We start from the raw sequence: 14,102 nt of genomic DNA, 5'->3' as shown, positions 1-14,102 counted from the left end.
TAGGGATCTAATATATTTTTTGAAAAATTTTTTTCCTGGTAAGATTAGTGGATTTGACTTCTGCTTCCAGCCATGATGGATTAAATAGTACCTGACTTGCCCTGCCCCCAGCACAATCTGAAAACTAAACAATACAAATAAGTGTTTACAGACACTGAAAAACAGGGCGCCCAGGACAGTGAACCCTAAGGGAAGGTAAACAAATAAGTGAACCCTACATGTTTCCCTTGCTTTCTGCCTGGAGTCACATTCCAACCAGTAGCACAGAAATTGGGGACCCCTAACAAACCACAGTGGTCTTGCTGACTAGAAAAGACAAAGATCAGAGTCATGGAGGCAGCTGAAATTTGCAGGGCAGAGCACTGGAGAGAAAGTTTCTACACAGAGAAAGAACTCAAAGAAACCTGCTTAGGCAACCTCTTGAGTCAGAAAAACTATAAGCTGTAAGCTGAATAACTTTCACTGCTCACACAGGGCTGGGAGACATCCAAGTTCTAGTGAGCCAAAGTGGAGACATCACTGAAGCACCTACACATTCAGTAGAGACCCCAGAAGGGCCATGCTTTTAGTAATGGGGCTAAACCAGTCCTATAGTAGGGGCTACACAAGACTCACTCAAACAAACTTAAGAACAAGCCTCAAAAGTATCACACTATCTCAACTGCCTGCCAAACAAAATTCAACATTCTTTCTTAAAAAGACAACAAAATCTTGATTCTCAATAATTTAACATGATAATGTCTGACATCCAATTAAAAATTATTATACATGCAAAGAAGCAGAAAAATGTGATCCATAACCAAGAAAAAACATCAACCAAAAGGAAAAGTCACAGAATGTCAGAGATAATGAAACTAGTACACAAAAACTTTAAAACAGCTACTATAGGGCTTCCCTGGTAGCGCAGTGGTTGAGAATCTGCCTGCCAATGCAGGGGACACAGGTTCGAGCCCTGGTCTGGGAAGATCCCACATGCCGCGGAGCAACTAGGCCTGTGAGCCACAATTACTGAGCCTGCGCGTCTGGAGCCCGTGCTCTGCAACAAGAGACGCCGCGATAATGAGAGGCCCGCGCACCGTGATGAAGAGTGGCCCCACTTGCCGCAACTAGAGAAAGCCCTTGCACAGAAATGAAGACCCAACACAGCCATAAATAAATAAATAAATAATTAATTAAAAAAAAAAAAAACAGCTACTATAAATATGTTCTTGGATTTAAAGGAAAACACAAGCAAAATGGAGAAAGAAATGGAACATGTAAAAAAGAAGTAATAAGAACTTCCAGAAATGAAAAGTATGAAATGAAAATTCACCATATGTGCTTAATATCAGGTAAGACACATATAATGACTTGAAGTTATGGCAAAAGAAACCATCCAAACTGAATCACAGAAAGGAAAAAAAAAAAAAAACCTAAAAATTAGCAAACAGTTACTTATGGGACAGTACCAAGACTTTAAATATACGAGAAATTTAAATATTGAAATTGAGGAATCAGCAGGGGGCAAAGGAAGAGAAATTAAAGAACTAATGTCCAAACTTTTTAAAAATTTATTGAAAAACAAAAACCTACAGAAATCCAATATACTCAACAAACCCCAAGCAGGCACATCATAATCAAATTGCTGAAATCCAGTGATAAGAAGGCAGTCTTAAAAGCAACCAGAGAAAAACGACACATCACTTTAAGGAAAATATTCCAAAAGACAATAGAATGACATCTTTAAAGTGATGGAAAAGAGACTATCAACCTCAAGTTCTATGTCCAGTGAAATTATACTTTAAAAATGAAGGGAAAATAAAGGCTTTTATCAGACAACAAAAAAAGGGAGAGAATTATCACTAGCAGACCTGTGTGCAAGAAACACTAAAAGAAGTTCTTCAAATTGAAATAAAAGGATATCTCATGGAAATGCAAATGTACATCATGGAATGAAGAAAGCTAGACACAATTAATGTGTAGATAATATATGACTTGTATTTTCCAAATTTCTGACTTATTAAAAATAATAATATATTGTGGAATTTATAACACATGAAAAAATATAATGAAACAATGATAGTAAAAGGGACAGGAGAGAGAAATGGACATAACTCTGTTTAAGACTCTTACATATGAAGTACTATAATAGTATTTTAAGTTAGACTCTGATAAGTTAAAAATAGGTATTATAAATTCTATAATAGGGAGATTGGTTCAAGATGGAAGAGTAGAAGGACATGCTCTCACTCCCTCTTGCGAGAGCACTGGAATCACAACTAACTGCTGAACAATCATCGACAGGAAGACACTGGAACTCACCAAAAAAGATACCCCACATCCAAAGACAAAGGAGAAGCCACAATGAGATGGTAGGAGGGGCGCAATCACAGTAAAATCAAATCCTGTAACTGCTGGGTGGGTGACTCACAAACTGGAGAACACAGACGTCCACTCACTGGAGTGAAGGTTCTGAGCCCCACGTCAGGCTTCCCAACCTGTGGGTCTGGCAACGGGAGGAGGAATTCCTAGAGAATCAGACTTTGAAGGCTAGTGGGATTTGATTGCAGAACTTCAACAGGACTCGGGGAAACAGAGACTCCACACTTGGAGGGCACACACAGAGTAGTGTGTGCATCGGGACCCAGGGGAAGGAGCAGTGACCCCACAGGAGACTGAACCAGACCTACCAGCTAGTGTTGGAAGGTCTCCTGCAGAGGCAGGGGGTGGCTGTGTCTCACCATGAGGACAAGGACACTGGCAGCAGGAGTTCTGGGAAGTACTCCTTGGCGTGAGCCCTCCCAGAGTCCGCCATTAGCTCCACCAAAGAGCCCAGGTAGGCTCCAGTGTTGGGTTGCCTCAGGCCAAACAACCAACAAGGAGGGAACCCAGCCCCACCCATCAGCAGACAAGCAGATTAAAGTTTTACTGAGCTCTGCCCACCAGAGCAACACCCAGCTCTACCCACCTCCAGTTCCTCCCATCAGGAAACTTGCACAAGCCTCTTAGATAGCCTCATCCACCAGAGGGCAGACAGCAGAAGCAAGAAGAACTACAATCCTGCAGCTTGTGGAACAAAAACCACATTCACAGAAAGATAGACAAGATGAAAAGGCAGAGGGCTATGTACCAGATGAAGGAACAAGATAAAATCCCAGAAAAACAACTAAATGAAGTGGAGACAGGCAACCTTCCAGAAAAAGAATTCAGAATAATGATAGTGAAGATGATCCAGGACCTCGGAAAAGGAATGGAGGCAAAGATCGAGAAGATGCAAGAAATGTTTAACAAAGACCTAGAAGAATTAAAGAACAAACAAACAGAGATGAACAATACAGTAATTGAAATGAAAAATACACTAGAGGACAGGTTTTTTTAAGAGCGATTGGTGGGACTTCCCTGGAGGTCCAGTGGTTAAAACTCTGTGCTTCCACTGCAGGGGGCTCGGGTTCAATCCCTGGCTGAGGAACTAAGATCCCACATGCCGTTCAGGTGTAGCCAAAAAAAAAAAAAAAATAAGAGAGAGAGAGAGAGAGATTGGTGAAAAATGGCTTCAAATATGAAGAAAAATAAAGCAGAATTCCTACCTTACAACTTAGAGAGGAACTCCACATGAATTCAAGATATAAGTATAAAAAAACTAGGAAGCTAATGAAAGAAAATGTTGGGGAATAGCTGTGATACAGTGGTGAGGAAAGGCTAAAACCCCACATAACAAAAGGTTAGAAAATGTGATGAATTTAAGTATATCAAAATGAAGAATTTCTGCTCAATGCAGGGCAGATTATAAACTTGAAAAACATAATTGCAATATTTAAAGTTGACAAGAAAAAAACATAAAAAAAAAATACACTACAAGGAATCAATAGCAGAACAACTGAGGCAGAAGAATGGATAAGTGACCTGGAAGACAGAATGGTGGAATTCAATGCTGCGGAACAAAATAGTCAAAAAAGAATGAAAAGAATGAAGATAGCCTAAGAGACCTTTGGGACAACATTAAACGCAACAACATTCACATCATAGGGGTCCCAGAAGGAGAAGAGAGAGAGAAAGCCCCCGAGAAAATATTTGAAGAGATTATAGTCAAAAATTGCCCTAACATGGGAAAGGAAATAGCCACCGAAGTCCAGGAAGCACAGAGAGTACCATACAGGATAAACACAAGGAGAAACATGCCAAGACACATAGTAATCAAGTTGGCAAAAATTAAAGACCCAGAAAAATTACAGAAAGCAGCAAGGGAAAACGACAAACAACATTGAAGGGAATCCCCATAAGGTTAACAGCTGATTTCTCAGCAGAAACTCTACAAGCCAGGAGGGAGTGGCCTGACATATTTAAAGTGATGAAGGGGAAGAACCTAAAACCAAGATTACTCTACTCGGCAAGGATCTCATTCAGATTCGATGGAGAAATCAAAAGCTTTACAGACAAGCAAAAGCTGCGAGAATTCAGCACCACCAAACCAGCTCTACAACAAATGCTAAAGGAACTTCTCTAAGTGGGAAACACAAGAAAAGAAAAGGACCTACAAAAACAAACCCAAAACAATTAAGAAAATGGTAATAGGAACATTCATATCGATAATTACCTTAAACATGAATGGATTAAATGCTCCAACCAAAAGACACAGGCACGCTGAATGGATACAAAAACAAGACCCATATATATGCTGTCTACAAGAGACCCACTTCAGACCTAGGGACACATACAGACTGAAAGTGAGGGGATGGAAAAAGATATTCCATGCAAATGGAAATCAAAAGAAAGCTGGAGTAGCAATACACATATCAGATAAAACAGACTTTAAAATAAAGAATGTTACAAGAGGCAAGGAAGGACACTACGTAATGATCAAGGGATCAATCCAAGAAGAAGATATAACAATTATAAATATATATGCACCCAACATAGGAGCACCTCAATACATAAGGCAACTGCTAACAGTCATAAAAGGGGAAATTGACAGTAACACAATAATAGTAGGGGACTTTAACACCCCACTTTCACCAATGGACAGATCATCCAAAATGAAAATAAATAAGGAAACAGAAGCTTTAAATGAAACAATAGACCAGATAGATTTAATTGATATTTATAGGACATTCCATCCAAAAACAGCAGATTACACTTTCTTCTCAAGTGCACACGGAACATTCTCCAGGATAGATCACATCTTGGGTCACAAATCAAGCCTCAGTAAATTTAAGAAAATTGAAATCATATCAAGCATCTTTTCTGACCATAATGCTATGAGATTAGAAATCAATTACAGCAAAAAAAACGTAAAAAAACACAAACACATGGAGGCTAAACAATACATTACTAAATAACCAAGAGATAACTGAAGAAATCAAAGGGGAAATCAAAAAATACCTAGAGACAGATGACAATGAAAACACGACAATCCAAAACCTATGGGATGCAGCAAAAGCAGTTCTAAGAGGGAAGTTTATAGCAATACAATCCTACCTCAAGAAACAACAAACATCTCAAATAAACAATCTAACCTTACACCTAAAGGAACTAGAGAAAGAAGAACAAACAAAACCCAAAGTTAGCAGAAGGAAAGAAATCATAAAGATCAGAGCAGAAATAAATGAAATAGAAACAAAGAAAACAATAGCAAAGATCAACAAAACTAAAAGCTGGTCCTCTGAGAAGATAAACAAAATTGATAAACCATTAGCCAGACTCATCAAGAAAAAGAGGGAGAGGACTCAAATCAATAAAATTAGAAATGAAAAAGGAGAAGTTACAACAGACACCGCAGAAATACAAAGCATCCTAAGAGACTACTACAAGCAACTCTGTGCCTATAAAATGGACAACCTGGAAGAAATGGACAAATTCTTACAAAGGTATAACCTTCCAAGACTGAACCAAGAAGAAGTAGAAAATATGAACAGACAAATCACAAGTAATGAAATTGAAACTGTGATTAAAAATCTTCCAACAAACAAAAGTCCAGGACCAGATGGCTTCACAGGTGAATTCTATCAAACATTTAGAGAAGAGCTAACACTCATCCTTCTCAAACTCTTCCAAAACATTGCAGAGGGAGGAACACTCCCAAACTCATTCTATGAGGCCACCATCACCCTGATACCAAAATCAGACAAAGATACTACAAAAAAAGAAAATTACAGACCAATATCACTGATGAATAGAGATGCAAAAATCCTCAGCAAAATATGAGCAAACAGAATCCAACAACACATTAAAAGGACCATACACCACGATCAAGTGGGATTTATCCCAGAGATGCAAGGATTCTTCAACATACGCAAATCAATCAATGTGATACAGCATATTAACAAATTGAAGAATAAAAACCATATGATCATCTCAATAGATGCAGAGAAAGCTTTTGACAAAATTCAACACCCATTTATGTTAAAAACTCTCCAGAAAGTGGGTATAGAGGGAACCTACCTCAATATAATAAAGGCCATATATGACAAACCCACAGCCAACATCATTCTCAATGGTGAAAAACTGAAAGCATTTCCTCTAATATCACGAACAAGACAAGGATGGTGTGATGAATTGGGAGATTGGGATTGACATATATACACTAGTATGTATAAAGTGGATAACTAATAAGAACCTGCTGTATTAAAAAAATAAATAAAATATTCAACAATTCAAAAATAAATAAGTAAATACATTTTATAATAGCCATTAAAAATTCAGCAGACATAAATCTAAAAAGCGAAATACTATTAATTTAAATAATTTATAATTTATATACTTACATAACATAAATTTACGTATGAAGAAATGTCCAAAGAGTCAGGCAGGATATTATATTATTTGTCTGAATTTTTTACTGTTTGTGATATCTGTCAGCTCCACAAAAACTGAATAATTTTTTGTGCGATTTCTTTTCTCTTTCTAAATATATACTTATTTTTACCTGTAGTTTTGAATTTGGAGTTTTGTACTATTTTTTTCTTAAAAAGTGCTCTCAGGGACTTCCCTGGTGAGGCAGTGGTTAAGAATCCACCTGCCAATGCACGGAACACAGGTCCGAGCCCTGGTCCAGGAGGATCCCACATGCTGCGGAGCAACTAAGCCTGTGCACCACAACTGCTGAGCCTGCGCTCTAGAGCCCGTGAGACACAACTACTGAGCCGGTGTGCCACAACTACTGAAGCCCACGTGCCTAGAAGCCTGTGCTCTGCTACAGCAGAAGCCACCACAATGAGAAGCCCGCGCACCACAATGAAGAGTAGCCCCTGCTCGCCACAAGTAGAGAAAGCCCACGCGCAGCAACGAAGACACAATGCAACGGAAAATTAAATAAATAAATTTGTAAAAAAGAGCTTTCAGAAGTATTTAAGTTTTGGGCCACACACGATCTTTAAGCAAGGTGCTGCCCGAGGGCCTGTAAGAACAAAGAGATGGCTCTCAATCAAGATTTCAGAACAGGCTGCATGACTGTTTTTGTGCCTGCTTGCTAATAAAAGTTTTTATATGTGACAGAATTGGGTCCAAGACTTGTTTCCAATATAATATACTACCTGGTAAGGAGGTTGTCGGGGAGGAGACCAAAGCAGGGTAACCATATAATTTATCATCCAAGCAGGGCACTTTTAAGAGTGCTAAACTACTAAACTGAATGGGACACTAGAATAACAGGCACTGATGGAATCTGGTCCAAGCAAACTGAACCAATAGCCCCTCACCTTCTTTTATCTACTGGATGCCACAGATAGCTTCCAAAAAGGACTTTTGACAGATCAAGTGGGTTTAGGTCAGTTCACGACAGTTTGAGTGTATATATGTATGTGTAAATACAGATAAATGTACATATACTTATGTATGCATATATGTATATACAGGTATATATGTACATATGCATATGCATCTATACGTGCATACATGTATGCATACGTGTATATATGTATACACATATACTTGTGTATATACACATGTATATATGTATTTTTTTTTTTAGTAATGATCATCATTTCAGATACATAGACTCTTTGGGAACAATTTAAGATGTGTTTTTAATGTCACTTTGTACTCAAAATACACAGCTATCCAAGAACAAAATGAGGGACTTTTTTAAGGGAGAATAATTCTGCTACTTGTGCTATTTGTCTTCCTTATGGAGTCCAGTTCTTCATCATGAGGGACAGTAAGAAAACCCCAGACGTCAATGCTTTCTCAGAACCCCATTAAGGCAGAGGTGAGAGTGCGGAATATTTAAAGGGCTCTGAAGGCAGGAGCTACATTAAGTGTTTCTGGGTGTCTGCTGTCTACGTATCTGGTCCCCAAACCTCCCTCTTTATATGTAACTATCCTTAAAAGAAATATGCTACAGGAGCTGTATGAAGTTCCTGTCATTATAATCTCATGAAAAAAGTAAACAAGACTAGAATTCTCACAGTCTTCTATTTTGGTCTGACTCCCTTAGACTCTAGAATTTGAAGCCAAACAACTGTATAAAAAATCATCAGATTTTTGCCATGTTGTTTTGTTTTTGAAAATCTCGAATATTTCCAACTGATGCTCTTTGTCTATTTCCTATTTGGAAAGAAATCTACCATCTCACATTTCCCAAAACCGTCGCCAATGGGCTTTCGCCAGAAGAGGTTCTGAGCACATGTCAGTCAATACCCAAGTTTCCAAATTCAAGGTGATGGCAGAGTCATTAGGAGAAAATACACTTGGTGTGACTTCACACTCGAGTGACTTTTCAGTTTCTCATCTGATAGCACATTAAAGACAGTGAAAAGTGAAGATGGGCAACACAGAGAAAATAAAACACCCATTCTTGGTGCCCATGATTAAATCAACATTTAGATTAAGAACAGTTTTTAGAAAATAGATTCTTCTGCCTATGACTTTAATTTTAAAAAATTCAAAAACAGTGCACTTTTAATAGAAGTTGGAATATAGTCAGCAGAATTGTATGATTTTTTTTTTAGAGGCTTTAGTAACAAGAGTATTGGGTTTATTTCCTGTTTTGTCAATATTTCTAATGCTGTTTGTACCAAGTGTAGCTGTTGTCATTCTTCCTAATTTCATCAACAAGCTTGAAGGAAATTTCCTATGGATTGAATGAATGAATTGAAAGGACTGTAGAAGTTTAGGGAATTATAAACTGATGATTTGCTGGGCCAGTCAGTGCAGTATCTGGATTTTGACTCAAAGTCCCCACTCCACAAGGTCCCTTCATGCTGTTTCACTCTCTCTCCTGCTCTTCTGCTCTTCTTGTCTTTTCTCTTTATTTTCCTTTTTTTTTTTTTTTTGTCTTTATTTCCTTTATCTTAGGTACAATTAAGATAATGAGGCTCTCCTCATGGCCCACTGTCATCACTAGCTATTTACTTTGTTTCATTTTATTTTATTACATATCTGCTTTGTCTCTGTCCCCATCCCATTCCCTTTCTCGTCTCCAGTCACCTACTTTACTGTATTTAAAATATACCCCTAATATACCATCTTTATGTATATTAGATAAACAGGTACCCTTAAAATACTTTTGTGTTTTATAAAATTTCATAAATAACATTAGATTTAAATCTTAGTATTTATTAAATTTTTCTGGTTACACTTTTCTTGAGTTCTAACTCACACTGTTGTTAATCTAGTTAATTAATTGTGATGGTAGTATAATATTGCACCGTGTGGTTTTACCACAGTTTGAGTCTGATTCCCCTAAAGACCATCATGTATCAAGGACCAAATTTTGCCCAATAGAAATGCAGCTGTGAGCTTCGTCAAACACATTCCCTCATGGGTCTGTGCCAGTTTCTCTGAGGTATATACACTGGAATGGGCTTGTGGGGTCTACAAGTCCATCTGTATTTAATGTCACTAAGCACAGGCAGGACATTCCCCAAATGACTGTATGTGATGCTTCCCTTGACCAGGGCCTCCCCACTCTCATCATGACTTCCTCAATTTTGATGTTTGTCAAAGTAGTGTTATTCATAAATTTAAGTTGCGTCTCTCTATTTACTGAAAAAAAGTGAACATCTTTTCATATACTTCTTAGCCATTTGGTTTCCCTGTCTCTGAATTACCTATTCACTGTCTTTGCCCAATTTTTGATTGGGTTTCCTTCCTTTTCCTTGTTAATTTGCAGACATTTCCTCTATGTTCTAGGTTTTAATCCCTTCTTATATTTTAGAAATTGAAAATATCTTCTCTCAATCTACCATCATATTTTAACTTCATTATGGTAAACTTTGTTAAACAAAAAAAGTTGATTTATGATAAAGGTCAAACATGAAGTTTTACCTGATGGTTAATGCTTTGAGGAATCTGATTTTTTCAAAAATCCTTCCATAATCCAAAGTCATAAAGATGTTCTCATATGTTTTGTTTTATTAACTTTAAAATTTTATCTTTACAGCTAAGGTAACTATCAACAAAATGAAAAGGCTACTTACTGAACAGGAGAAGATATTTACAAATGATATATCCAATGGATTAATATCCAAAATATACAAAAACTCATGCAACTCAACACTAGAAAAAATAAACAAACAACCTGATTAAAAACTGGCCAGAGGATCTGAATATTTTTTTAAAAAGACATACAGAGGGCCAACAGGCACATGAAAAGATGCTCAACATCACTAATCATCAGGGAAATACAAATCATAACCACAATGAGATATCACCACACACTTGTCAGAATGGCTATTATCAAAAAGACAACAAATAACAGGTGTTGGCAAGGATGTGGAGAAAAGGGAACCCTCAGGCACTGTTGGTGGGAATGTAAATTGGAAAGCCACTATGGAAAGCAGTATGGAGGTTCCTCAAAATATTAAAAATAGAACTACAATATGATCCAGCAATTCCACTCTTGGGTATTTACCCTAAGAAAATGAAAACACTAATTAGAAAAGATATATGCACCCCTATGTTCACTGCAGCATGATTTACAATAACCAAGATATGGAAGCAACCTAAGTGCCCATCAATAGATGAATGGATAAAGAAGATGTGTGTGTACACACACACATACGTGCACGCACGTGCACAATGGAATATTACTCAGCCATAAAAGAAGAATGAAATCTTGTTTTTTTAGGCAACATGGTTAGACATAGAGGGTATTATGCTAAGTGAAATAAGTCAGACAAAGATAAATACTGGATAATTTCACTTATATGTGGAATCTAAAAAACAAATGAACAAACATAACAAAACAGAAACAGAGTTATAGATACACGGAATAAACAGGCGGTTGCCAGAGGCGAGTGAGGTAGGAAGAGGAAAGAAATAGGTGAAATTAAAAATAGGAAATTAAGAGGTACAAACTTCCAGGTGCAAAATAAATGAGTCACAGATATGAAATGTACAGTGTGGGGAACACAGCCAACAATTATGTAATATCTTTGTATGGTGACATAATTAGACATATTGTGGTGATCATTTTGAAACCTATAGACATATGGAATCACTATGTTATGCACCAGGAACTAACATGGTGTTGTATGTCAGTTTTATTTCAAAAACAAACTCGAAGAAAAAGAGATCAGATTTGTGGTTACCAGAGGCAAGGGGTAGGAGGAGGGGAACTGGATGAAGGCAGTCAAAAGGTACAGACTCCCAGTTATAAGATAAATAAGTACTATGGAGGTAACATATAGTATGATAAATACAATTAAAACTGCTCTATGTTATATATTAAAGTTGTCAAAAGAGTAAATCCTAAGAGTTCTCATCACAAGAAAAAATTGTTTTCTATTTCTTTAATTTTGTATCTCTGTGAGATGACAGACGTCACTAAACTTATTGTGATAATCATTTCATGATGTATGTGAGCCAAATCATTATGCTGTATACCTTAAACTTATACAGTGTTGTATGTCAATTATATCTCAATAAAACTGGAAGAAAAAAATAAATACATTGAAAACAAAAACAAAAACTAAAAAGCTGGTGATTTCAATAAAAAGGATTGGAAAAAAAAAAATCTTTACCAGTTTAAATCTTTAACTCATCTGAGGTTCATATGGTATTAAGTAGTAATCCAATTTTATTTTTTCTCTCTATAGAAGGAGAGTTTCTCCAAGATCATCTATTAATAATCCACCCTATACCTACTGTCATATACCAAATATCCATACATATGTGGATCTAACCCTGGGATCTTTACACTTTTCCATTAGTCAATTCTCTTTTCCTGAACCAGTGCCATCTTGTTTTTATTTCTTTGCACTAGATCCCAAGGGTTAATAGGACATAGTCCTCAATTTTGTGCTTAAAAAGAGTTTGCTTATTCGTAGACTTATTTTTCCACATAAATTTTAGAAAGCCAGCTTCTCAAATTTCATAAAAGAATCCTCTAGGAATTCTAATTGGAATTGCATTGAATTTAAGATTAATTTGGGGAGAAACTAGGACTTTACTATATCATATAATCTCATCTTTGAATACATTATATCTATTGACTTATTTGTCTTCTTTTACTAACTTTACAAGCTTAAAAAATTTTTTTTTTACTGAAGATGTTGTGCATTCTGTTAGTTTTATTCCTCAGTATTTCATAGTTTCTGTTGCTCTTATGAAAGGCATTTTGTTTTCTTATATTTTCTACTTAGTTTTTATTCTCTTTTGCAGAAGAAAGTTATTGACTTTTGTATGTGAAACTTGTATCCATCATTATTTACTTAGATATTTTCTCCCTTCCCTTTTTTTTCTTTCTGAGATTAATATTAAAGAAGTGTTGGCATTTCTACATCTAGCCTTCATATCTCTTTTCTTTCATTCTTTCCATTTTTTTTTTAAACCCTTTTCTGATGCCTTAAAAGAAAGTCCCTCAACTGGATTTTCCAACTGACTAATTCCTACTTCGATTGCATTTTCTCTTCACTTCATCTCATTCATCAAGTTATTTCAACAGCTTAAATGTTAACTGAGGACCACTGATTCATCCTCACTGATGCCACATAGTGTAAAAGAATCACCTGGGTGAGCTCTGACCTAATCCTTGATGCACAAGATTGTGAGATATAATAAATTTTTTTCTTAAAGATGCCGCTAATTTTGGCCTGGTTCACTACACAACAACTGATAACCAGATCGTCATGAGATGGTGGCAAATGAGGATGCAGCTTTGAGAGACAGATGAATCAAATCCCAGCCTAGATTTTGAAAAGAAAACAAAAATAATCTAAAACTGGTTTAATCTAGACTTTAAAAGGAAAAGAAAAGCTGCCCAGACTGGTCCCAGTGCAGACGGTCTTTTCCCTGCTCTTACCACTTAGTGGTGTCATGGGAGTCCCGGCCTAGTAGAAATGTCGAGCTCTCAGGGGGCTTTCACATCACTAGATTCATCTGTGCGGACCATTGTGGGGGCACTTCTATTCATAGTGCTGTGGCCTGTTTATTAACTGAAGTAGCTCACCTCATTATGAATACATCAAAATGTGCTTGTGTTTGCTCTTTGGATTCTCAGAGAGATTTTTAAAACAGCATTTTTATATGCTGAGAGCCTCTAATGAGGAAACCATCAATTCCAAAAAACATTAGGCTTCAAAAGGAACAGCTAACTATCCTTTCTGCTGTTAGTTTACAGCCCACGCATAGAGGTTGAACAATAGATTGTCATTCATCTAAAGAAGACAACCTACCGCAGATCTTGAAAAAACATGTATTTGCCTTTAATTTGCCTCAAGTGTGTAAAATTCAAAAGTCACTTGCCCAAGAGAGAACACTGAGTGGCTGTGTGAGGGGAGAAGAGCTGTTAGATATAATAAACCCAGTGTACCATGTGGAAAGAGTAGAAAGGTCCTCGGGAAAGTTGTTTTTTTGTTCTTGTCTTTGTTTTTCCTACTTAGCCTCAGTTTTCTCACCCATAAAAGGAAGATAATACTACTCATTCTCAGGGCCGATGTGAGAATTTAGTGAGAATTTATATCTAAATTGCCTGAGAAGCACTCAATAAATGGTAGCTGTCACTTTTATTGTTATCATCATTATCATTAAAAAGGGAGGAATGAACCTCAGTAATTCAGAGCAGGGTTAAAACCTAGAGAGATCATGGAAAGAAAGCATTTTGTCAAGATGTCACTCCAAAACCAGTGAAGCTTTAGATTAGCTAGAAAACCAGCAGAAGCACCACAATTAAGTCACTTGGGGGT

The 14,102-nt window shown here is 36.8% G+C and overlaps 1 long non-coding RNA gene across 1 annotated transcript in view; it reads left to right on the top strand.

The window, feature by feature from the left end:
• The first annotated feature begins 5,905 nt into the window (after positions 1-5,905).
• The window catches only part of LOC309630544, a 29,556-nt gene continuing 21,359 nt past the window's right edge, over positions 5,906-14,102 (top strand). Inside the window, exon 1 of the long non-coding RNA XR_014245747.1 lies at positions 5,906-12,241. This is a non-coding gene — a long non-coding RNA (uncharacterized lncRNA). The remainder of the gene's footprint in view (positions 12,242-14,102) is intronic.

The sequence above is a fragment of the Balaenoptera borealis genome (assembly GCF_965194805.1).
Source record: "Balaenoptera borealis genome assembly, chromosome: 6".
Lineage (NCBI taxonomy): Eukaryota > Metazoa > Chordata > Mammalia > Artiodactyla > Balaenopteridae > Balaenoptera > Balaenoptera borealis.
Note: the sequence above shows the minus strand (reverse complement) of the source record. Positions and strands in the feature narration are given on the sequence as shown.